Here is a 24,775-nt window from a genome sequence, read left to right as displayed (position 1 = left end):
ACAGTTGCCTTCAAAGCAGCCAAGTGAAGAAAACAACTCATTAAATGAAAAAAAGAAAATACTCTCTTTCCTGTGAATTCTAGCAGACCTCAGAGCTACAAATTAGAGAGACATTTCAGGTAAGTAACATTATTCACTCTAAGCAAGATATGGTTAAAAAAATCTATATCTATTTGGAACTCAGTCCATAGGGTTCTAATTAATGGGAACTAGAACATGCTTGTGATACCGTAGACCCAGAATGGATCTAGTTTTGTAGGGCTTGAAATGTATATAACACAGCATTCCTTATGTGAGAAAAAATGCATGCCATTTACTTGCAAATATTATACAAGCATGTCAGCATGTGAACATATTGCTAACATACCTCTGACTCTTGGAAAGTATTTATGCAAGTGAGGGCCCTTGAAGCCTCAACTCCATTAGCTTCACAGTAAATCTGCATCTGGGTGGATCCATAGAATGGACTACAGGAAAAATCTGATATGAGTCTCCGATAACTTTCCTTGCCTGCTACAAGTCTATAGGCTTAATTGTCATAGTTATAACCAGATTTAGAGATGCCACAAATAAAATTATATTGCTTCTGTTGAAACTGTAGGATTACTGGATGGCTTTTGTAAAAGTAGACTACTCTGTGTAAGTCACTGACCCAAAGAAATGATTTGCTAGATTTCCTGTAGTAAAGGACTGGTGGAGGGGTAAAATGTAAATAAGTCAATGATATGGGTGGATTATAATGGGTTGCCCAAAAAAGTTCATTTGGGTTTTTCATAACATCTTACGGAAAAAAGCAAAAAAAAAAAAAAATTAATGTTAAAAATGTTACAACTGTAACATGTTAAAAATGTTTAAAAGTGCAATGAAAATAGAACTCTTCGTGGTTTGTGAGGTTATGGTATTTGCTACATGAACATTTAACAGAAAGGACTGCATCTCACAATTTTTGAATCTTCAGTTCAGTTCAGTTCATTTCAGTTGCTCAGTCGTGTCCGACTCTTTGCCACCCCAGGAATCGCAGCACACCAGGCCTCCCTGTTCATCGCCAAATCCCAGAGTACACTCAGACTCACATCCATCGAGTCAGTGATGCCATCCAGCCATCTCATCCTCTGTCGTCCCCTTCTCCTCCTGCCCCCAATCCCTCCCAGCATCACAGTCTTTTCCAATGAGTCAACTCTTTGCATGAGGTGGCCAAAGTATTGGAGTTTCAGCTTTAGCATCATTCCTTCCAAAGAAATCCCAGGGTTGATCTCCTTGAGAATGGACTGGTTGGATCTCCTTGCAGTCCAAGGGACTCTCAAGAGTCTTCTGCAACACCACAGTTCAAAAGCATCAATTTCTTCCACACTCAGCTTTCTTCACAGTCCAACTCTCACATCCATACATGACCAGTGGAAAAACCATAGCCTTGACTAGATAGACTTGCGTTGGCAAAGTAATGTCTCTGCCTTTCAATATGCTATCTAGGTTGGTAATAACTTTCTTTCCAAGGAGTAAGTGTCTTTTAATTTCATGGCTGCAGTCACCATCTGCAGTGATGTTGGAGCCACAAAAAATAAAGTCGGACACTGTTTCCACTGTTTCCCCATCTATTTCCCATCAAGTGATGGGACCAGATGCCATGATCTTAGTTTTCTGAATGTTGAGATTTAAGCCAGCATTTCCACTCTCCTCTTTCACTTTCATCAAGAGGTTTTTTAGTTCCTCTTTACATTCTGCCATAAGGGTGGTGTCATCTGCATATCTGAGGTTATTGATATTTCTCCCAGCAATCTTGATTTCAGTTTCAGCTTCATCCAGCTCAGTGTTTCTCATGATGTACACTGCATAGAAGTTAAATAAGCAGGGTGACAATATACTCCTTTTCCTATTTGGAATCAGTCTGTTCCATTTCCAGTTCTAACTGTTGCTTCCTGACCTGCATACAGGTTTTTCAAGAGGCAGGTCAGGTGGTCTGGTATTCCCATCTCTCTCAGAATTTTCCACAGTTTATCGTTCTCCACACAGTCAAAGGCTTTGAAATAGTCAATAAAGCAGAAATAGGTGTTTTTCTGGAACTCTCTTATTTTTTGATGATCTAGCATATGTTGGCAATTTGACCTCTTGTTCCTCTGCCTTTTCTAAAATCAGCTTGAACATCTGGAAGTTCACAGTTCACGTATTGCTGAAGCCTGGCTTGGGGAATTTTGAAAATTACTTTACTAGCATGTGAGATGAGAGCAATTGTGTGGTAGTTTGAGCATTCTTTTGCATTGCCTTTCTTTGTGATTGGAATGAAAACTGAACTTTTCCAGTCCTGTGGCCACTGCTGAGCTTTCCACATTTGGTGGCATATTGAGTGCAGCACTTTCACAGCATCATCTTTCAGAGTTTGAAACAGCTCAACTGGAATTCCATCATCTCCACTAGCTTTGTTCATAGTGATGCTTTCTAAGGCCCACTTGACTTCACATTCCAGGATATCTGGCTCTAGGTGAGTGATCTCACCATCGTGATTATCTTGGTCATGAAGATCTTTTTTGAACAGTTCTGCTGTGTATTCTTGCCAGCTCTTCTTAATATCTTCTGCTTCTGTTAAGTCCATACAATTTCTGTCCCTTATCAAGCCCATCTTTGCATGAAATGTTCCCTTAGTATCTCTAATTTTCTTGAAGAGATGTCTCGTCTTTCCCAATCTGTTGTTTTCCTCTATATCTTTGCATTGATTGCTGAGAAAGGCTTTCTTATCTCTTCCTGCTATTCTTTGGAACTCTGCATTCAGATGATTGTATCTTTTTTTTTTCTCCTTTGCTTTTCACTTCTCTTCTTTTCACAGCTATTTGTAAGGCCTCCCCAGACAGCCATTTTGCTTTTTTGCATTTCTTTTCCATGAGGACAGTCTTGATCTCTGTCTCCTGTACAATGTCACGAACCTCCATCCTTAGTTCATCAGGCACTCTATCTATCAGATCTAGTCCCTGAAATCTATTTCTCACTTCCACTGTATAATCATTAGGGATTGAATCTTAAGCCTACCTAAATCATCTCTCTCTGTCTTCATAATCCTGAGGTTTATGTTACTCAAAAATAACTTCTATTGCATTAGCCTGTAGTTTATAGCAGTGGTTCTCAAAAGGAGGAACTACTCGGAACACTTGTGTAAACTACTAATTCATAGGCACCATTTTTCACATTCTGGTGCGGGAGGTCTGGAGTGTGGCTCAGGATTTTTTTTTTTTTAATTTCTATTGGAGTATAGTTACTTTGCAATGTGGTGAAAGTTTCTGCTGTACTGGAAAGTAAATAAGTTATAGGTATACATATATCCCCACTTTTTAAAGTTTACTTCCCATTTAGGTCACCACCTAGCATTGAATAGAGTTCCCTGTGCTTTACAGCAGGTTCTCATTAGTTATCTATTTATAACAGAAGTATATATATGTAATTCCAAACTGTCAATTTATCCCACCCCACTTCCCCCTTTGGTATCCATAGTTTGTTTCCTGTATCTGTCTTTATTTTTGCCTTGCAAATAAGTTCATCTGTACCATTTTTCCAGATTCCACATATAAGTGATATTTGCTTTTCTCTTTTTGACTTACTTCACTCTGTATGACAGTCTCTAGGTCTATCCACATCTCTGCAAATGGCATGATTTCATTCTTTTTTTTATGGCTTAGTGGGCCACAGTCCATGGAGTCACAAAGAGTTGGACATGACTTAGCAACCAAACAACAACAACAATAATCCATTGTATATGTGTACCATGTTTTTCTTAATCCATTCATGTGTTGATGAATATTTGAATTACTTCCATGTTCTGGCTATTGTAAATACTGCAGCAAAGACTATTAGGGTGCATGTGTATATAAATTGATATTAATTTATCTATTTTAATTTATTTATTTCAATTAAAGGATAATTACTTTACAATGCATATATATGTTTGAATTATGGTTTGCTCCAGATACATGACCAGAAGTGGCTGGGTCATATGGTAGTTCTATTTATACTGTTTTTGGAACCTCCATACTGTACTACATAGTGGCTGAGAAAATTTACAGTCTGTTCTTTACATCTGTGTCTCTTTTGCTGTCTCACATATAAGGTCATCATTACCATCTTCCTAAATTTCATATATATGTGTTAATATACAGTATTGGTGTTTTTCCTTCAGACTTACTTCACTCTGTGTAATAGGCTCCAGTTGAATCCACCTCATTAGAGCTGATAAAAATGCATTCTTTTTAATAGCTGAGTAATATTCTATTGTGTATATGTACCACAGCCTTCTTATCCATTCATCTGCTGATGGACATCTAGGTTGATTCCATGTCCTAGTTATTGTAAACAGTGCTGCAATGAACACTGGGGTACAGGTGTCTCTTTCAGTTCTGGTTTCCTTGGTGTGTGTGCCCAGCAATGGGATTGCTGGGTAGTATGGCACTTTTATTTCCAGTTTTTTTAAGGAATCTCCACACTGTTCTCCATAGTAGCTGTACTAGTTTGCATTCTCACCAACAGTGTAAGAGGGTTCCATTTTCTCTTCACTCTCTCCAGCATTTATTGTTTGTAGACTTTAGGATAGCAGCCATTCTGACTGGTATGAGATGGTACCTTATTGTGGTTTTGATATGCATTTGTCTGACAATGAGTGATGCTGAGCATCTTTTCATGTGTTTGTTAGCCATCTATATGTCTTCTTTGAAGAAATGTCTGTTTAGTTTTTTGGTCCATTGTTTTATTGGGTCATTTATTTTGCTGGTATAGAACTGCGGGAGCTGCTTGTATATTTTTGAGATTAATTCTTTGCCATTTGCTTGGTTTGCTATGATTTTCTCCCATTCTGTAGGCTGTCTTTTCACTTTGCTTATAGTTTCCATCATTGTGCAGAAGCTCTTAAGTTTAATTAGGTCCCATTTGCTTATTTTTACTTTTATTTCCATTACTCTATGAGGTGGGTCATAGAGGATCCTGCTGTGATTTATGTCAGACAGTGTTTTGCCTATGTTTACCTGTAGGAGTTTTATAGTTTCTGGTCTTACATTTAGATCTTTATTCCATTTTGAGTTTATTTTTGTGTATGATGTTAGAAAGTGTTCTAGTTTCATTCTTTTACAAGTTATTGACCAGTTTTCCCAGCACCACTTGTTAAAGAGATTGTCTTTTCTTCATTGTATATTCTTGCCTCCTTTGTAAAAGATAAAGTGTCCATAGGTACATGAATTTATCTCTGGGCTTTGGATTTTGTTCCATTGATCTATATTTCTGTCTTTGTGCCAGTACCATACTGTCTTGATGACTGTAGCTTTGTAGTATATTCTGAAGTTAGGCAATTTGATTCCTCAAGTTCCATTCTTCTTTCTCAAGATTGCTTTGACTATTCGAGGTTTTTTTGTATTTCCATACAAATTATGAAATTATTTGTCCTAGTTCTCTGAAAATTACTGTTGGTAGCTTGATAGGGATTGCATTAAATCTATAGATTACTTTGGTTAGTGTACTCACTTTCACTATATTGATTCTTCTGATCCATGAACATTGTATATTTCTCCATTAATCTGTGTCATCTTTGATTTCTTTCAGCAGAGTTTTATAGCTTTTTTTTATTTACAGGTCTTTTGTGTTTTTTTTTTTAAGGTAGATTTATTCCTGAGTATTTTGTTCTTTTAGTTGCAGTGGTGAATGGAATTGTTTCCTTAATTTGTCTTTCTGATTTCTCATTGTTAGTGTATAGGAATGCAAGGGATTGCTGTGTGTTAACTTTATATCCAGAAACTTTCCTATATTCATTTATTAGCTCTAGTTATTTTCAGGTGGAGTCTTTAGGGTTTTCTATGTAAAGGATCATGTCATCTGCAAACAGTGAGAGTTTTACTTTTTTTCCAATCTAGATTCCTTTCATTTCTTTTTCTTCTCTGATTGCTGTGGCTAAAACTTCCAAAACTATGTTGAATAATGGTGGTGAGAGTGGGCACCTTTGTCTTGTTCCTGACTTTAAGGGAAATGCTTTCAATTTTTCACCATTGAGGATAATGTTTGCTGTGGGTTATCATATATGCCTTTTATTATGTTGACATATGCTCCTCCTATGCCTGCTTTCTGGAGAATTTTTATCATAAATAGATGTTGAATTTTGTCAAAGGCTTTCTCTGAATCTATTGAGATAATCATATGGTTTTTATCTTTCAATTTGTTAATGTGGTGTATCACATTGATTGACTTGCAAATATTGAGGAATTCTTTCATCCCTGGGATAAAGCCCACTTGGTCATAATGATAATCTTTTTAATATGTTGTTGAATTCTGTTTCCTAGAATTTTGTTAAGGAGTTTTGCATCTGTATTCATTAGTGATATTGGCCTGTAGTTTTCTTTTTTAGGCATCTTTGTCTGGTTTTGGTATTAGGGTGATGGTGGCTTGATAGAATGAGTTTTGAAGTTTACCTTCCTCTGCAATTTTCTGGAAGAGTTTGAGTAGGATACGTGTTAGCTCTTCTCTAAAATTTTGGTAGAATTCACCTTTGAAGCCATCTGGGTCTGGGTTTTGTTTGTTGGAAGATTTTTTATTACAGTTTCAATTTTCTTGCTTGTGATGGGTCTGTTAACATTTTCTATTTCTTCCTAATTCAGTTTTGGAAAGATATAATTTTCTAAGAACTTATCCATTTCTTCCAAATTGTCCATTTTAGTGACATATAGTTGTTGATACTAGTCTCTTATGACACTTTGTATTTCTGTGTTGTCTGTTGTGATCTCTCCATTTTCATTTCTAATTTTGTTGATTTGATTCTTATCCCTTTTTTTCTTGATGAGTTTGGTGAATGATCTGTCTACATTATTTACCTTCTCAAAGAACCATCTTTGGCTTTGTTGATTTTTGCTATGGTCTCCTTTGTTTCTTTTTCATTTATTCTGTCCTAATTTTTATGATTTCTTTACTTCTACTAACCCTGGGGTTCGTTCTTCTTTTTCTTGTTGCTTTAGGTAGAGTAAGGTTAGGTTTTTATGTTTCTCTTGTTCCTGAGGTAAGCTTGTATTGCTATGAACCGTCCCTTTAGCACTGCTTTTACTGTTGGTTATTCAGAAGCACGTTGTTTAGTGTCCATATGTTTGTAGTTTTAATAGGTTTTTTTTTTTTCCTGTTCAATACAATTCACTTCAGTTCATTCACTCAGTCGTGTCTGACTTTTTGTGATCCCACAGACTGCAGCACACCAGACCTCACTGGATATCACTAACACCCATTCTTTACTCAAACTCATGTCCATTGAGTCAATGATGCCATCCAACCATCTCGTCATCTGTCGTGCCCTCCTGCTTCTGCCATCAAATGTTCCTAGTATCAGGGTCTTTTCAAATGATTCCTCTCTTCACATCATATTGCCAAAGTATTGGAGTTTCAGTTTCAACATCAGTCCTTCCAATGAAAAGCCAGGATTGATTTCCTTTAGGATGGACTGGTTGGATCTCCTTGTAGTCCAAGGGACTCTCAAGAGTCTTATCCAATACCACAGTTCAAAAGCATCAATTTTTTGGTGCTCAGCTTTCTTTACAGTAGAACTCTCACATCCATACATGACTACTGGAAAAACCATAGCCTTGACTAGACAGACTTTTGTTGTCAAAGCAATGTCTCTGCTTTTTAATATGCTGTCTATGTGGGTCATGGGAAATAGGAGGGGAAACAGTGGAAATAGTGTCAAATTTTATTTTTCTGGGCTCCAAAATCACTGCAAATGGTGAATGCAGCCATGAAATTAAAAGATGCTTGCTCCTTGGGAGGTAGTTATGATCAACCTAGAGAGTCCCTTGGACTGCAAGGAGATCCAACCAGTCCATCCTAAAGGAGATCAGTCTTGGCTGTTCATTGGAAGGACTGATGCTAAAGCTGAGACTCCAACACTTTGGCTACCCCATGTGAAGAGTTGACTTATTGGAAAAGATCCTGATCCTGGGAGAGATTGGGGGCAGGAGGAGAAGGGGACGACAGAGAATGAGATGGCTGGATGGCATCACTGACTCGATGGACATGAGTTTGGGTAAACTCCGGGAATTGTTGATGGATAGGGAAGCCTGGTGTGCTGCGATTCATGGGGTCGCAGAGTCAGACACGATTGAGTGACTGAACTGAACTATGTGAGTCATAACTTTCCTTCCAAGGAGCAAGCGTCTTTTAATTTCATGGCTGCAGTCACCATCTTCAGTGATCTTGGAGCCCAAAAGGCAAAGTCAGCCACTGTTTCCCCAACTATTTGCCATGAAGTGATGGGACTGGATGCCATGATCATAGTTTTCTGAATGTTGAGATTTAAGCCAACATTTTCACTCTCCTCTTTCACTTTCATCAAGAGGTTCTTTAGTTCTTCTTCACTTTCTGCTGTAAGGGTGGTGTCATCTGCATATCTGAGGTTATTGACATTTTTCCCAGCAAATTTGATTCCAGCTTGTGCTTCTTCCAGCCCACATTTCTAATGATGTACTCTGCATATAAGTTAAATAAGGAGGGTGACAATATACAGCTTTGACATGCTCCTTTTCCTATTTGGAACAAGTCTGTTGTTCCATGTCCAGTTCTAACTGTTGCTTCCTAACCTGCATATAGGTTTCTCAAGAAGCAGGTCAGATGGTCTGATATTCTCATCTGTTTCATAATTTTCCACAGTTTATTGTGATCCACACAGTCAAGGGATTTGGCATAGTCAATAAAGCAGAAATAGGTGTATTTCTGGAACTCTCTTGCTTTTTCCATGATCCAGCAGATGTTGGCAATTTGATCTTTGGTTCCTCTGCCTTTTCTAAAACCAGGTTGAACATCTGGAAGTTCATGGTTCAGATATTGCTGAAGCCTGACTTGGAAAATTTTGAGCATTACTTTGCTAACCTGTGAAATTAGCACAATTGTACAGTAGTTTGAGTACTCTTTGACATTGCCTTTCTTTGGGATTGGAATGAAAACTGACCTTTTCTAGTCCCTTGGCCACTGCCTAGTTTTCCAAATTCACTGGCATATTTAGTGCAGTACTTTCACAGCATCATCATTTAGGATTTGAAATAGCTCAACTGCAATGCCATCACCTCCACTAGCTTTGTTGGTAGTGATGCTTCCTAAGGTCCACTTGACTTCATATTCCAGGATGTCTGGCTCTAGATGAGTGATCACACCATTGTGATTATCTAGGTCGTGAAGATCTCTCTTGTACAGTTTTTCTGTGTATTCTAGCCACTTCTTCTTAATAGGTTCTTCTTCATTTAAGCCCATACCATTTCTCTCCTTTCTTGAGCCCATCTTTGCATTAAATGTTCCCTTGATATGTCTAATTTTCCCAAAGAGATCTGTAGTCATTCCCATTCTATTGTTTTGCATTATTTCTTTGCACTGATCATTAAGGAAGGCTTTCTTGTCTCTCCTTGCTATTCTTTGGAACTCTGCATTCAAATGGGTATATCTTTTCTCTTCTCCTTTGCTTTTCACTTACCTTCTTTTCACAGCTATTTGTAAGGCCTCCTCAAACAGCCATTTTTATTTTTTTGCATCTTTTTTTGACATGGTCTTACCCCCTTTCTCCTGTACATTTTCACGAACCTCTGTTCATAGTTCATCAAGCACTCTGTCTATCAGATCTAGTCCCTTAAATCTATTTCTCACTTCCACTGTATTATCAGAAGGGATTTGAATTAGGTCATACCTTAATGGTCCTGAGGTTTTCCCCACTTTCTTCAATTTGAATCTGAATTTGGCAATAAGGAGTTCATGATCTAAGCCGCATCAACTTCCGATCTTTTTTTGAATTTTTTTCTGTAGTTGACATCTAACATATTGCATTGTGATCATAATAGGTGATTGAAATAATTTCAATTTTTTTTGAAAGGCTAGATTTATGGCCCAAGATGTGATCTAATCCTGGAGAAGGTTTTATGTGCACTTGAGAAAAAGGTGAAATTCATTGTTTGGGGCTAAAATGTCTTATAGATATCAATTAGATTTACTGGTTCATTGTATCATTTAAAGTTTGTGTTTCCTTGCTAATTTTCTGTTTAGTTGATTTATCCATAGGTATGAGTGGAGTATTAAAATCTCCCACTATTAGTGTGTTATTCTTAATTTCCATTTTCATACTTGTTAACATTTGCTTAGTACCACATATTGTGGTACTCTTATATTGGGTGCATATATATGTATAACTGTTATATCTTCTTCTTGGATTGATCCTCTGATCGTTATGTAGTGTCCTTCTTTGTCTCTTTTCATGGTCTTTATTTCAAACTCCATTTATTTGATATGAATATTGCTACTCCTGCTTTCTTTTGGTCTCCATTTGTGTGAAATATCTTTTCCAGCCCTTCACTTTCAGTCTGTATGTGTCCCTTGTTTTGAGGAGGGTCGCTTTTAGAAAGCATATAGGGGTCTTGTTTTTAATCCATTCAGTCAGTTTTATCTTTTAGTTGGGACATTAGAATCATTTATTTTTAAGGTAGTTATTGATAAGTATGATCCCATTGCCATTTAATTTTTATTTTGGGTTCAAGTTTATAAAACTTTTCTGTGTTTCCTGTCTAGAGAAGATCCTTTAGCATTTGTTGAAGAGCTGGTTTGGGGGTGCTGAATTCTCTTAGCTTTTTCTTCTCTATAAAGCTTTTGATTTCTCCTTCATGTTTGAGTGAGATCCTTGCTGGTTACAGTAATCTGTGTTGTAGGTTTTTCTCTTTCATCCCTTTACATATGTCTTGCCATTCCCTTCTGGCCTGAAGAGTTTCTATTGAAAGGTCAGCTGTTATCCTTATGGGAATCCCCTTGTGTGTTATTTGTTGCTTTTCCCTTGCTCATTTTAATATTTGCTCTTTGCATTTGATATTTGCTAATTTGATTAATATGTTTCTTGGGAGGGTTTCATCTTGCATTTATCCTGTTTGGGACTCTCTGTGTTTCTTGGACTTGGGTGGCTATTTCCTTCCCCATGTTTGGGAAGTTTTCAACTATTATCTCATGTATTCTCTCATGGCTTTTCTTTTTGTCTTTTTCTGGGACTTTTACGATTCGAATGTTGGGGAGTTTGACATTGTCCTAGAGGTCTCTGTGGTTGTCCTCATTTCTTTTGATTCTTTTTTATGTTTTCCTCTCTGCTTCATTTGTTTCCACCATTCTTCTATCTTTCTCCTCACTTATCCTATCTTCTGCCTCAGTTATTCTACTGTTGGTTCTCTCCTGATTGCTTTTGATCTCAGTTATTGCATTATTCATTATTAATTGACTCTCTTTTATTTCTTCTAGTTCCTTGTTAATCATTTCTTGCATCTTCTCAATCCTTGTCTCCAGACTATTTATCTGTAACTCCATTTTGTTTTCAAGATTTTGGATCATTTTTACTATCGTTATATTGAATTTTTTTTTTTTTTTTTTTTAGGTAGCCTCTCTATCTCCTTCTCTTTTGTTTGTTTTGGTGGGCATTTATCATGTTCCTTTACCTGCTGAATATTTCTCTGTCTTTTCATCTTGTTTAGATTGTTGTGTTTGGGGTGGCCTTTCTGTATTCTGGCAGTTTGTGGTTCCTCTCTATTATGGAGGTTCCTCCCTGTGGGTGGGTTTGGACGAGTGATTTGTCAAGGTTTCCTGGTTAGGGAAGCTTGTGTCAGTGTTCTGTTGAGTGGAGCTGGACCTATTCTCTCTGGAGTGTGATGGAGTTTCCAGTAATGAGTTTTGAGGTTTCTATGGGTTTGTCTTGACTTATGGCTGCCTGTATTTTAAGGCTCAGTGTTATGTTCCTGCATTGTTGGAGAATTAGCTTGTTATGTCTTGCTCTGAAACTTGTTGGCTCCTGAGTGGAGGTTGGTTTCACTATAGGTATGGAGGCTTTTGGAGGAGCTCTTGTCAATTAATTTCCTGGAGTTAGGTGTTTTCTGGTGTTCTCAAGCTTTGGATTTAAGCCTCCAGCCTCTGGCTTTTAGTAATATTCTTACAGTAGCTTCAAGACTTCTCCATCCATACAGCATTGATTATAAAACATCTAGGTTAATTGCAAAAAGATTCTCCACAGTGAGGGACATCCAGAGAGGTTCACAAAGTTGCATGGAGAAGAGAAGAGGGAAAATGGAGATATAGGTAACCAGGAGGAGAAGAGGGGGAATAAAAGGGGCAGAGAGCAATCTGGCCAATAGTCAGTTCCTTAAGTGTTCTCCACAGCCTGGAACACCCAAAGAGATTCACAGAATTAAGTAAAGAAGAGAAGGGGGAGGGAGGTGACAGAGGTGACCTGGCGGAAAAGAAGGAGAGTCAGAAGGGGAGAGAGCAATCAAGCCAGTAATCACACTCCTAAGTAAAAATGGGTACTGAATATTAATTTGTTAAAGGTACAAAATTGATAATGAATACAAAAAGCAGACATTAATAATTTAGAGTAGAGGTTAGGCTCTCAAAAATACAATGTTAATAAAAAACAAAATCCCCAAAATTATTAAATATGTATATTGAAATTTGCTTTAAAAATAAAGTATTTTTGCAAGTTAATAGCAGGTTATAAAAATGAAAATTAAAGGAGTAATAAAGAACTAAAAGATAAAAAAATAAAAATGATAATTGTAAAATATATTTAGGAATTTCTCTGGAGCTCTTGAGGGCAGTGTGGGGTCTGTTCAGTTTTGAATAGTTCCTTGTTCCAGCTTATACTTCTCAAGGTCTATAGACCCCTTCCAATGTATTCAATGCAACCTATGGGGTTTTAATCTGTTGCACCTGTCACTTCCAAAGCGGTTCCTTCTTCTTTGTTTATTTTGGCTTCCTCTGTTTGTAAATCTCTTCAGTGTCTGATTTCTGCCCTGACAGAAGGGTGCAAAGTTGGTCACTTATTTAGGCTCACTTGTTCAGTTGTGTTGTGTGGAGGGAAGTGAAGTGAAGTCGCTCAGTCGTGTCCGACTCTTTGCGACCCCATGGACTTACATGTAGCCTACCAGGCTCCTCTGTCCATGGGATTTTCCAGGCAATAGTACTGGAGTGGATTGCCATTTCCTTCTCCAGGGGATCTTCCCTACCCAGGGATTGAACCCGGGTTTCCCACATTGTAGACAGGTGCTTAGCCGTCTGAGCCACAAACACTGCAAACAAATATCACTGGCATGTGTGGGGAGTGCTCACAGTGTCTGGACCACACTGGGTTTGCCCCAGCTCATGGTGGCATGTGCTTTCCTAGTCTACACTGCTCAGGCTCCAGGTTGCTCTGCAGGGGAACTCTCCAAGGTAGGCCCTGGGTTGCGTGCATTTCCCAGGTCTGAGCGTCTCAGGTTCAGGTTCTCGGGTATTCTACAAAGGCACAGACTCAGTTCAGCCTGTGTTTTTTTGCCCTTCTCAGCTCCGAGCAGCTCAGGCAACCAGGTGCTTGGTGAGCTCACTGTCTCAGATGTGCAGTGCATCTTATCACCTTTCCATTCTCAGTCGCTCAATTTCCTGGGGGTGCCACAAGAGCCGTCTCAGGTGTGCCGTGTGTCTCCTCTGGGGAGCTGATCTCAGGTTGTGACCCTCCTGGCAGATGTAAACCGTCCAGGATCCCAGGAAGACTTGGTTAGCAACTGGGATCCTGCTCACAATTTGGTGAAGGATGCAATCGCTGGGGCCAAGATTTACCCTCCCCTTCCAGCTCTGGCTGTCGGCTGCCTGCCTCTCTCCCTTCAGTGGGGGGATGGGCCGGTCTGCAGCCAGCTAGCTGTCCTCTGATATTCGCTCAATCCTTTGTTCTGTGAACTGTCCAAGGAGTGCCTTAGGTTAGAGCTTTTTGTAAGAAAGTTCCCTCTCTCTCTCTCTCTCTCTTTTTTTTTTTTTTTTTCCTCTCTCTGGCTGTCCCGCATTTTGGGTTACTATCTCACGTTAGTTCCCTCAGATTGTCTTCAGGGCTTTCAGGTCCAGTGCTTACCATAAGCATGCAACCCACACCTCCCTGTTCAGCCCCCACTAACTCGTGGTGGATACAAGCGTCTGGGCTACTTTGCTGGGAGTTGTGGTTAGGCACGTATTATGTTTTTTTTTTTTTTTTTCTCCCAGTTATGTTGCCCACTGAGATTCCAAAACTCCCCACAGACCAGCCAGTGAGAGGGTTTCCTGGTGTTTGGAAACTTCTCCTCCTTCACAAGTCCCTCCCCAGGGTGTGTCTCCATCCCTAACTCTGTTGTCTCTCTTTGTCTTTTATGTTTCATCCTACCTCCTTTCAAAGAGAATTAGCTTTCTTTCTGGGTGCCTGGTGTCCTCTGCCAGCATTCAGATTGTTTTGTGGAAATTGCTCAGCATTCAAGTGATCTTTGGATGAATTTGTGCGGGAGAAAATGGTCTCCCCATCCTATTCCTTCACCATCTTAACCCTCCCCCAACAAGATATATTTTAAGATAACAGGATTAGTCAGAAGATTCTTAAGGAGAAACATGTCTTCAAGCAGGATATATAGTTGTTATAGACTCCTTAGTACAGAGTTTAAGATGAGTTTTTTGTTGCGTAATCGTCAGTCCTGGGCTTAAAGAAAAAAATGTTTTATGTGATTAAGATGAAGGAATGTAGGGAAAAAACTTGTTCTTTTCTCTTTCTTGAGCGCCCCAGATGCCTTTCTCCTCATCAGGCACCCAGGACTTCTTATCAACCCACCTAAGAATTGACTGTCTCATTCCCCTATTTTCATTTAGCAGAATTATGTTGTCAAGGGAAAGGGGCATCGTTTTCATTCCAAAACTACTTCTTGCTTTTGAAGGGCATCATCCCTAAATTCTTGAGGCAACATATTCTCTTAACTTCTCATATTGAGGTTCTTTGATCCAGGGGCCCCAAGTAACAGTTGTAGGTGGCTGTGGCACTGGTAAGAGCCTGGACAACCATTTGTAACTTAAAAGCTTTCAGATGCTTATAAACAAATCCAGTTACACTGTCACAGATGCAGGGAGCAAACAGTAAAAACAGAACAGTTAGAATTATTCTGACTAAGATAGTTTTCCACCATGGGGAGCTAGTTAAGGTTTCCCAAAGTGAGGTGACTGAGGCTTTAGGAGCACCCATAGCCTGAATCATCTTGTTCATGTGTTTAGTAAAGTGAATAACATTAGTGCTCATACCTGGTATATATGTACAACATTGGGTATGAATAATGGCACAAGTTCTTCCTTGTGCAGCCATTAGAATATCTAAGGCAAATCTGTTTTTGTAAAACCACTTTTCTAATTTATATTTGTTTAGAATTAAGGGCTGAAATAGCTTTTTGAGAATCTTGTAAACCCTGTTGAGTAAAGTTAGTCAGAGCATCAGCTTATAGCATAACATCTGTAGTTCCCAGAGACGGAATGAATACTGCAGGCAGACAGTCATATGAGTGAAATAGAGACATTGCCCAAAGAGTTTTCAGGTGTGGCAGATTATCGGGCTTCTCTGGAAGTTCTGAAAATATGAAGCAATGAGTAAAAGTTAGACCTAGGTTGCATCTCCTTATCCAGCCAGGGGGAAACCACACCCAGTAGGTTACATTTGGAGCAAGCCAGCATGATTGAGGGATCCAGTCCCAATTAGTGCCTGGCCAGGCAAAAGGAGGACTTGAACTGGGATTGGAAAACACGGAAATGATTGCATTGCATATTTCTTGAGGCAAAAATCCCAATTGTTTCCAATGAGTTTCCAACTCATTATACCAGACCTCATGACCTGCCTCTTAAGCAACCTATATGCAGGTCAAGAAGCAACAGTTAGAACTGGACAGGGAACAACAGACTGGTTTCAAATAGGAAAAGAAGTACGTCAAGGCTGTATACTGTCACCCTGCTTATTTAACTTCTATGCAGAGTATATCATGAAAAATGCTGGGCAGGAAGAAGCACAAGCGGGAATCAAGATTACCAGGAGAAATATCAATAATCTCAGATATGCAGATGACACCACTCTTATGGCAGAAAGTGAAGAGGAACTAAAAAGCCTCTTGATGAAAGTGAAAGAGGAGAGTGAAAAAGTTGGCTTAAAGCTCAACATTCAGAAAACAAAGATCATAGCATCCGGTCCTATCACTTCATGGGAAATAGATGGGGAAACAGTAGAAACAGTGTCAGACTTTATTTTTGGTGGCTCCAAAATCACTGCAGATAGTGACTGCAGCCATGAAACTAAAAGACGTTTACTCCTTGGAAGAAAAGTTATGACCAACCTAGAGAGTATATTCAAAAGCAAAGACATTACTTTGCCAACTAAGGTCTGTCTAGTCAAGGCTATGGTTTTTCCTGTGGTCATGTATGGATGTGAGAGTTGGACTGTGAAGAAGGCTGAGCGCCGAAGAATTGATGCTTTTGAACTGTGGTGTTGGAGAAGACTCTTGAGAGTCCCTTGGACTACAAGGAGATCCAACCAGTCCATTCTGAAGATCAGCCCTGGGATTTCTTTGGAAGGAATGATGCTAAAGATGAAGCTCCAGTACTTTGGCCACCTCATGCGAAGAGTTGACTCATTGGAAAAGACTCTGATGCTGGGAGGGATTGGGGGCAGGAGGAGAAGGGGACGACAGAGGATGAGATGGCTGGATGGCATCATGGACTTGATGGACATGAGTCTGAGTGAACTCTGGGAGATGGTGATGAACAGGGAGGCCTGGCGTGCTGGGATTCATGGCGTCGCAAAGAGTCGGACACGATTGAGCGACTGAACTGAACTGAACTGAAGTCATTGGAAGAAAAGTTATGACCAACCTAGATAGCATATTGAAAAGCAGAGACATTACTTTGCCAACAAAGTCCATTTGATCAAGGCTATGCTTTTTCCAGTAGTCATGTATGGATGTGAGAGTTGGACTGTGAAGAAAGCTGAGTGCCGAAGAATTGATGCTTTTGAACTGTGATGTTGGAGAAGACTCTTGACAGTCCCTTGGACTGCAAGGATATCCAGCCAGTCCATTTTGAAGGAGATCAACCCTGGGATTTCTTTGGAAGGAATGATGCTAAAGCTGAAACTCCAGTACTTTGGCCACCTGTTGTGAAGAGTCGACTCATTGGAAAAGACTCTGATGCTGGGAGGGATTGGGGGCAGGAGGAAAAGGGGATGACAGAGGATGAGATGGCTGGATGGCATCACTAACTCGATGGACATGAGTTTGAGTGATCTCCGGGATTTGGTGATGGACAGGGAGGCCTGGCGTGCTACAATTCATGGGGTCGCAAAGAGTCGGACACGACTGAATGACTGAACAAAACTGAACTGATAATTAAGTTGTTAGCTAACTTCTGGGGATGATTTTATTTCTTCCCATCTTGTAGGACCATTAGATAGTAGGTGACCCTTTTCATGAGTTAGCCATATGACCTCATCCCATAATTGATAAACATCAGGTAGAAAACCACCAGGTGTAGACCCATTTACTTTCTTATGTGCAGCAAAACAGTCACTAAAGTTAAAACATAATCAAAATTAAAAGTCACATTATGACCATATTTAAGGTACAATATGTTATACCAGTCCATTTTAGGATTTTTAGATGTCATTGCAGAGTTGAGGAAAGTCCTTTCCTTGTAGTGGAGAAACCCATCATGTGAAAGTCGCTCAATCATGTCTGACTCTTTGTGACCCCATGAACTATACAGTCCATTGAATTCTCTAGGCCAGAATACTGAAGTGGATAGCCTTTCCCTTCTCCAGGGGCTCTTCCCAACCCAGTGATCAAACCCAGGGTTCCAGCATTGCGGTCGGTTTCTTTACCAGTTGAGCCACAGGAAAGCCCAAGAATACTGGAGTGGGTAGCCTATAACTTCTCCAGTGGTTCTTTCTGATCTAGGAATCAACCTGGGGTCTCCTGCATTGCAGGCAGATTCTTTCCCAACTGAGCTATCAGGGAAGCCCATACCAGTCCTAGCCAATACAAGTCCATCTTAGGACTGTTAGATATGTCATTGCAGAGTTGAGGAAAGTCCTTTCCTTGAAGTGCAGAAACTCACCATGAGAAGCCTTCAACTGATGTTGAGGAGGAGTGCTTCGCAGACCAAGCAATTAGGTCTATTGTGGAATCTGGTGTAGGAATGAGCCCAGGACAGGAAGGCATTGTCTTGAGGGTCAAACAGCAGACTCAGGACTTTTAGAATTCAGTAGGAGCAAGCCCATATAGTAAGAGCCTTCCCAGAGGGGCTCAATGGATTGTCCCCCAGATCCCAATGTTTTTATCAGGACCTGAGTTCGTTCAAACAGTGGCTTGTCAGAGGTTGGGTCAGGAGTTAACTCCCAGAATTTTCATAGCATCTGTTGAAAAGCTAAAAGCTGAGTGACATAGTTAATTCTAAGGCTTCAGGATCTATGACAATATCTATGCACAAAAATGTTCTGTCATAGAGACAGTCCCTTCTTCGTAGGGGCAGTTCGAACGCTCTGAATTAGCTTATGCAGATGTCTCTTAATAATATCATTAACCTTTTCAACTTTTTCTGAAGATTGGGGTCTCCAGGAACAGTGTAAGTGGTATTCTATTGCTAGCTTTAAAGACAGAGTATTGTGGCTCTGAACTTTAGAGTTTAAGATCCCACTTACATTATGAGAGGTCAGTACAGCAAGATTTTGCTCATTAATAAACTTAAGAGATTTAGGCACTAGCAAAACAATTGCATCAATTACCTTTAAACAATGTGGCCATAGCCCTTTTTTTTTTTTTTTTTTCAGTAGCAAACTAACCTCTTATCCTTTGGGAAAGCTCAAAGAGGGAGCCTGCAAGTGACCACCTTGAAGAGGCTTAAAAGCTTTTAAGTATCTGAGTATCTGGAGATCAAACCAGCATGTTGGTTTCATCCTGCTGAGTCTCAGTCATAAGTTTATATTAAAGCCAGGGAAGGTCCCCATAACCCAGAATCCAAATGCAGCAGTGGCCTGTAATGCCCCCAAATCCTCTTAACTGTCTTAAAGTCATAGGCAGAGGATGATTTAGTATAGGTTTAACTCCAGAAAGCAACCTTCAAATCAATGACTGAAAAATATTTGGCATGTTCAGGAATTTCATACAATAAAGTATAAGGTTTAGGCACTTATTATTCATATATCTTGAACAAGTCTCCATTTATCATTTGACTTTTTTACACCCAAAATAGGAGTGCTGCATGGACTGTTACAGGGAATTAATAACTGTTGTTCCTTTAAATGTTAAATGATGGGTTTTAACCCTTACTTAACCTTGGACTTTAATGGGCATTGTTTTTGATGTGGAAATATGTGAGGGTCTTTGAGTGTGATAATGACAAGAACAGCATTATATGCTAGACCCACAGTTTTTCCAACACCCACAATCTATAATTTGCATTTTGTTCAGTTAAAAAGAGGGTTCCAAATTCATGAAAACAGAGGCCTGGACCTTGCTCAGTATATCCCTCCCCAGAAAGGGTAAGAGAGACTTCGGCATGATGAGAAACTCATGTGAAAAACAGCACAAGGTCCCAATTGCAGTTTAACAGATGACTGAAATAATAGTGTTTGGCTCATCCAGACAGCCCCATTATGGCAATGGACTGGGAGGAAAGCAGGTCAGGCGCTATAGGGAGGAACAAAGTTGCACCATTGTATAAAAGGAAATCAACTGATTGGCCACCAACAGCTATTATTACTCGGGGTTCCTCAGGTATAATTAGGACAGGGGCTTGTGTGGGGACTTCTGGGCACCTTCAGTCCCAATTACCTTAAGAGTCCAACCTCTGGGGCCTACACCTCAGAGGGCAGTCTCTTCTTCACTGTGGTCCTTTGCAGACCGGACTTGGAGCCAAGGGCAGCTCAGACACCTGAGGGCAATCTCATTTGAGATGCCCCTCCTTTCCACAGTAATAGCAAACCCACCCCTTTTTGCCTGGGTCCCTCTGGGAATTTTCCTCAGGCTGTTTCAGAGCAGATCTAAGAGCCAATGTTGGGGCTTCAGTCTTTTGCCTGATTCTTTTTTTGCCTCCTATTTTCCTCTTCCTCCATTCCATGGTATACTGTCTGAGCCAGCTTCTATCGTTTTTCTAAAGACTAAAAGTGAAAGTGAAGTCGCTCAGTCGTGTCCCACTCTTTGCCACCCCATGGACAGCAGCCTGCATCAGGCTCTTCTGTCCATTGGAATTTCTAAGTCTAAAGAATAATTTAGTCCAAATATCTGTTTTTGTAACTTACAGCAGATATCTGAAGCTAACTGAATGAGAAATCCATCTTTTAAGATTACTCCTCCTTCTGCACTTTCGGAATCAACATCAGTAATCTCGTGGAGAGCCTCCTGTAGTCTATCTAGGAATTTACTAGGAATTTCCTTCTCTCCCTGTTCTATGTCAGCCAACTTAGCATAGTCTAAAGTCAGCATGTGCTCACTTGAGACCTTCAAAATACATCCAACAAAATGACTCTGTTATAGGAACTGCTTGGTTCCCAGTAGGGGGGAGGGCTATTTTGTGTTCCCTCTTTCCCCTTGCCTTCAAGTCATTCATCTCCAAAAGTAATAGGTTCCCCCAAAATTCGAGCTCTCAAGTCAGGAGTCAGCATCTGTCCCAAGATATACATTACATCTCTCCAAGTAAGCTCATAAAGTAAAGCTAGTCCCATAAAGTTTTCTATGTCCTTTTTGAATCCTCTAAATAGTCTTGACCACAACTGGTACTGTTTGAATTTCTACCGAGACTGAGGCAACCCCTCCTGGAAGGGTGCCCTTATCCTCAGCCTGTTTATTTGGGAGTCCCAGATACAGGTGCAAAGTAAGAGGACAGGAGGGAGCTGTACACCCAAATGTACACCCTTAGGACATAAGTCTGGCATGTTTTGCTGAGAAAGTAAGAGCAGCATATATGTCACTGCTACACATTTCTCTTGTTTTCTAAGGATCAGATCTAATTGTAAAATAGTAGTATAGTTGTGACCCTTCAACAGTCCAGCATTCCCCGTCTTTCAAAGGCTACTTTGGCCATTCAGTATCACAGAAGATCAGGTGTGCCTTTTTTAAGCTCTGGGGATCAAACTTGTCCCAGTTTTTTAAAACATATTTTAAAGGAGTGGGTCTGAAACTGCTAGCTAGCATCTGTATGAGAGATAAAAGTGGCGTCTACAGCCATGGCTTTTTTCTACTGGAGGCATCCCTCCCTACTTTAGATGAGAGTGAAGACAGACTTTCCACTGAAGTTTTCCTTCCCTGGTCAGACTTAGTCTGTTCCTTACCAACACAGGTGCTTTACTCATTCTCTTCAGCCCTCTCATTCTACCATCAAGGTGATGTGGAGATGCACCAGGGGTAGACCTGATAGCATCCCAAATTGATTTCTAGTTCCTTACCACCAAGACCTTTGTTTGATTTGTCCTTTTCCTTTGATACCACCTGGGGTGTAGCAGAGTAGCTTTCCTGGAATGTTTCTGAAGCTAGAACTGCTAGGGGAAGCATCCATCTTACATGTGTCTGTGCACATTCTTAAGTACAGTCTTGACCACAGTAGAATCGGTGAGTCATCAGCACAGCAGTAAGCAACTGGAGAGCTTTATCTAGTCTGCTAATAGCTAGCACTATCAAAGGAAGAAGTCCACTGTACTTCCAATCTGGGATTCCTGACCTATGTTCTTGGAAACCTCATACTCACTAGCAGCACTTTCATCCATATAGTTTGGAGGCACAGGTATGACAAGGACTCACTTCTGGGACTCTGGCCCCATATGGAAACAGCCAAGAGAGAGGTGCTGCTGGAGCTAGAGTTCCACTTTATACCCAAACAGGCTCCTAGCAAGTCTGGGTTCCCCATGACTACTAGGGTTGTGGCCTAAGTAAAAGTACACAGTAATGGCATGGATCACAAATCCAATGAAAGTCTATGATCTGACAGATCACGTTGGTAGTACTAATTCCCCACGCAGTTATGAAATGGTCAAAGAGACCAGGAAAAGGTGACCAAGAAAGAAAAGTTTGGTCGAAATGTTTCGCCCATTTCTGGCCACTCCCCTCGTAGGGACATTGGGTGCCTCTTGGCATTGGAAGGTCCGTATAAGCCCCCAACACGGCTCCGCTTTGAGGTGTTGCTTTCAGTTATTGTGAGGCACCACAAAATCGTAGAGCAGGGCTCATCACGAGCTTCATACTTATTTCTCTATGTCTCTTTCATTCTACATTCACACAGACAGGTAAGAAGAGTTAATTCCTAGATTCAGTTCAGTTCAGTCGCTTAGTCATGTCCGACTCTTTGTGACCCCATGAACCGCAGCATGCCAGGCCTCCTTGTCCATCACCAACTCCCAGAGTCCACCCGAACCCATGTCCATTGAGTCAGTGATGCCATCCAATCATCTCATCCTCTGTCGTCCCCTTTTCCTCCTGCCACCAATCCCTCCCAGCATCAGGGTCTTTTCCAATGAGTCAGCTCTTCGCATCAGGTGGCCAAAGTATTGGAGTTTCAGCTTCAGCATCAGTCCTTCCAATGAACACCCAGGACTGATCTCCTTTAGGATGGAATGGTTGCATGTCCTTGCAGTCCAAGGGGCTCTCAAGAGTCTTCTCCAACACCACAGATCAAAAGCATCAATTCTTCGGCACTCAGCTTTCTTTATAGTCCAAATCTCACATCCATACATGACCACAGGAAAAACCATAGCCTTGACTAGATGGACCTTTGTTGGCAAAGTAATGTCTCTGCTTTTTAATATGATGTCTTGGTTGGTCATAACTTTCCTTCCAAGGAGTAAGCGTCTTTTAATTTCATGGCTTTAATCACCATCTGCAGTGATTTTGGAGCCACCAAAAATAAAGTCAGCCACTGTTTCCACTGTTTTCCCATCTATTTGCCATGAAGTGATGGAACTGGATGCCATGATCTTACTTTTCTGAATGTTGAGCTTTAAGCCAACTCTGCTCTCCTCTTTCACTTTCATCAAGAAGCTTTTAGTTCCTCTTCACTTTCTGCCATAAGGGTGGTGTCACCTGCATATCTGAGGTTATTGATATTTCTCCCAGTAATCTTGATTCCAGCTTGTGTCTCTTCCAGTCCAGCATTTCTCATGATATACTCTGCATATAACTTAATTAAGCAGGGTGACAATATACAGCCTTGATGTACTCCTTTTCCTATTTGGAACCAGTCTGTTGTTCCATGTTCAGTTCTAACTGTTGCTTCCTGACCTGCATACAGATTTCTCAAGAGGCAGGTCAGGTGGTCTTGTATTCCCATCTCTTTCAGAATTTTCCACAGTTTATTGGGATCCACACAGTCAAAGGCTTTGGCATAGTCAATAAAGCAGAAATAGATGTTTTTCTGGAACTCTCTTGCTTTTTTGATGATCCAGTGGATGTTGGCAATTTGATCTCTGGTTCCTCTGCCTTTTCTAAAACCAGTTTGAACATCAGGGAGTTCACGGTTCACATATTGGTGAAGGCTGGCTTGGAGAATTTTGAGCATTACTTTACTAGCGTGTGTAATGAGTGCAATTGTGTGGTAGTTTGAACATTCTTTTGCATTTCCTTACTTTGGAATTGGAATGAAAACTGGCCTTTTCCAGTCTTGTGGCCACTGCTGAGTTTTCCAAATTTGCTGGCATATTGAGTGCAGCACTTTCACAGCATCATCTTTCAGGATTTGAAATAGTTCTACTGGAATGCCATCACCTCCACTATCTTTGTTCATAGTGATGCTTTCTAAGGCCCACTTGACTTCACTTTCCAAGATGCCTGGCTCTAGATTAGTGATCACATCATCATGATTATCTGGGTCGTGAAGATCTTTTTTGTACAGTTCTTCCATGTATTCTTGCCACCTCTTCTTAATATCTTCTGCTTCTCTTAGGTCCATACCATTTATGTCCTTTATTGAGCTCATCTTTTCATTAAGTGTCCCCTTGGTATCTCTAATTTTCTTGAAGAGATCTCTCGTCTTTCCCAATCTGTTGTTTTCCTCTATTTCTTTGCATTGATCACTGAAGAAGGCTTTCTTATCACTTCTTGCTATTCTTTGGAACTCTGCATTCAGATGCTTATATCTTTCCTTTTCTCCTTTGCTTTTTGACTCTCTTCTTTTCACAGGTATTTGTAAGGAAGGGTTAAAACCCATCAGTGAGAAATTAAAGGAGCAGGGGCTATTAATTCTCTGTAATAGTCCATACAACACTCCTGTTTTGGGTGTAAAAAGTCAAATGATAAATCTAAACATGTTCAAGATACACTAATAATAAGTGTCTAATCCTTATACTTTATTGTCTGAAATTCCTAAATGAGCCAAATATGACTTTAAGACAATTGAGAGGATTCTTGGGCATTACAGGCTATTGCCGCATTTGGATTCCAAGTTATAGGGAACTTGCCCAGCCTTTATATAAACTTATAACTGAGACTCAGTAGGCCCAAGCTGACAAGCTGGTTTGGTCCCCAGAGACTCAAAAGTTTTTTAAGGCCCTTCAAACTGCCATCTTACAGGCTCCAACTTTGAGCTTGCCCACAGGATCAGAGTTTAGTTTGCTACTGAAAAATGGTATGGCCACATTGCTTGCTATTGTAAGCATTGTTACTATTACTTTGCTAATGATTAAAGCTCATAAGTTTACTAATGGGGGAAATTTTACTGTACTGATTTCTCATGATGCAAGTGGTATCTTAAATTCTAAATTTCAGAGTGACAATGGCTCTGTCTTAAAGCTGCTGTAACTCAAAGGGTGTCAAAAGTTCTAGGAATAGAATATCACACTGTTCCTGGAGACCCCAATCTTCAGAAAAAGTTGACAAGGCTAATGACATTATTAAAACACATCCATGTAAGCTAACTCAGGAAACACAGAACAGTTGGTTTACAGTTCTACCCATAGCTTTAATGGATAACTATCACACACACACACACACACACACAC

The 24,775-nt window shown here is 40.2% G+C and overlaps 2 protein-coding genes and 1 pseudogene across 2 annotated transcripts in view; 2 read left to right on the top strand and 1 right to left on the bottom strand.

Moving 5' to 3' along the window:
• The window catches only part of LOC132658852 (uncharacterized), a 91,146-nt gene continuing 66,371 nt past the window's right edge, over positions 1–24,775 (top strand). The window contains exon 1 of the mRNA XM_060408379.1: positions 1–119. The gene's annotated coding sequence lies outside the window, so the exon portion shown is untranslated. The remainder of the gene's footprint in view (positions 120–24,775) is intronic.
• Positions 1–24,775, top strand: part of LOC101110913 (non-histone chromosomal protein HMG-14-like) — a 57,425-nt gene continuing 32,650 nt past the window's right edge. The window contains exon 1 of the mRNA XM_060408380.1: positions 1–24,775. This exon is cut by the window's right edge and continues 32,650 nt beyond it. The gene's annotated coding sequence lies outside the window, so the exon portion shown is untranslated.
• Positions 14,750–20,276, bottom strand: LOC132658805 (endogenous retrovirus group PABLB member 1 Env polyprotein-like; annotated as a pseudogene).

Source organism: Ovis aries, chromosome X, assembly GCF_016772045.2.
Source record: "Ovis aries strain OAR_USU_Benz2616 breed Rambouillet chromosome X, ARS-UI_Ramb_v3.0, whole genome shotgun sequence".
In the NCBI taxonomy this organism is placed as follows: Eukaryota; Metazoa; Chordata; class Mammalia; order Artiodactyla; family Bovidae; genus Ovis; species Ovis aries.
Note: the sequence above shows the minus strand (reverse complement) of the source record. Positions and strands in the feature narration are given on the sequence as shown.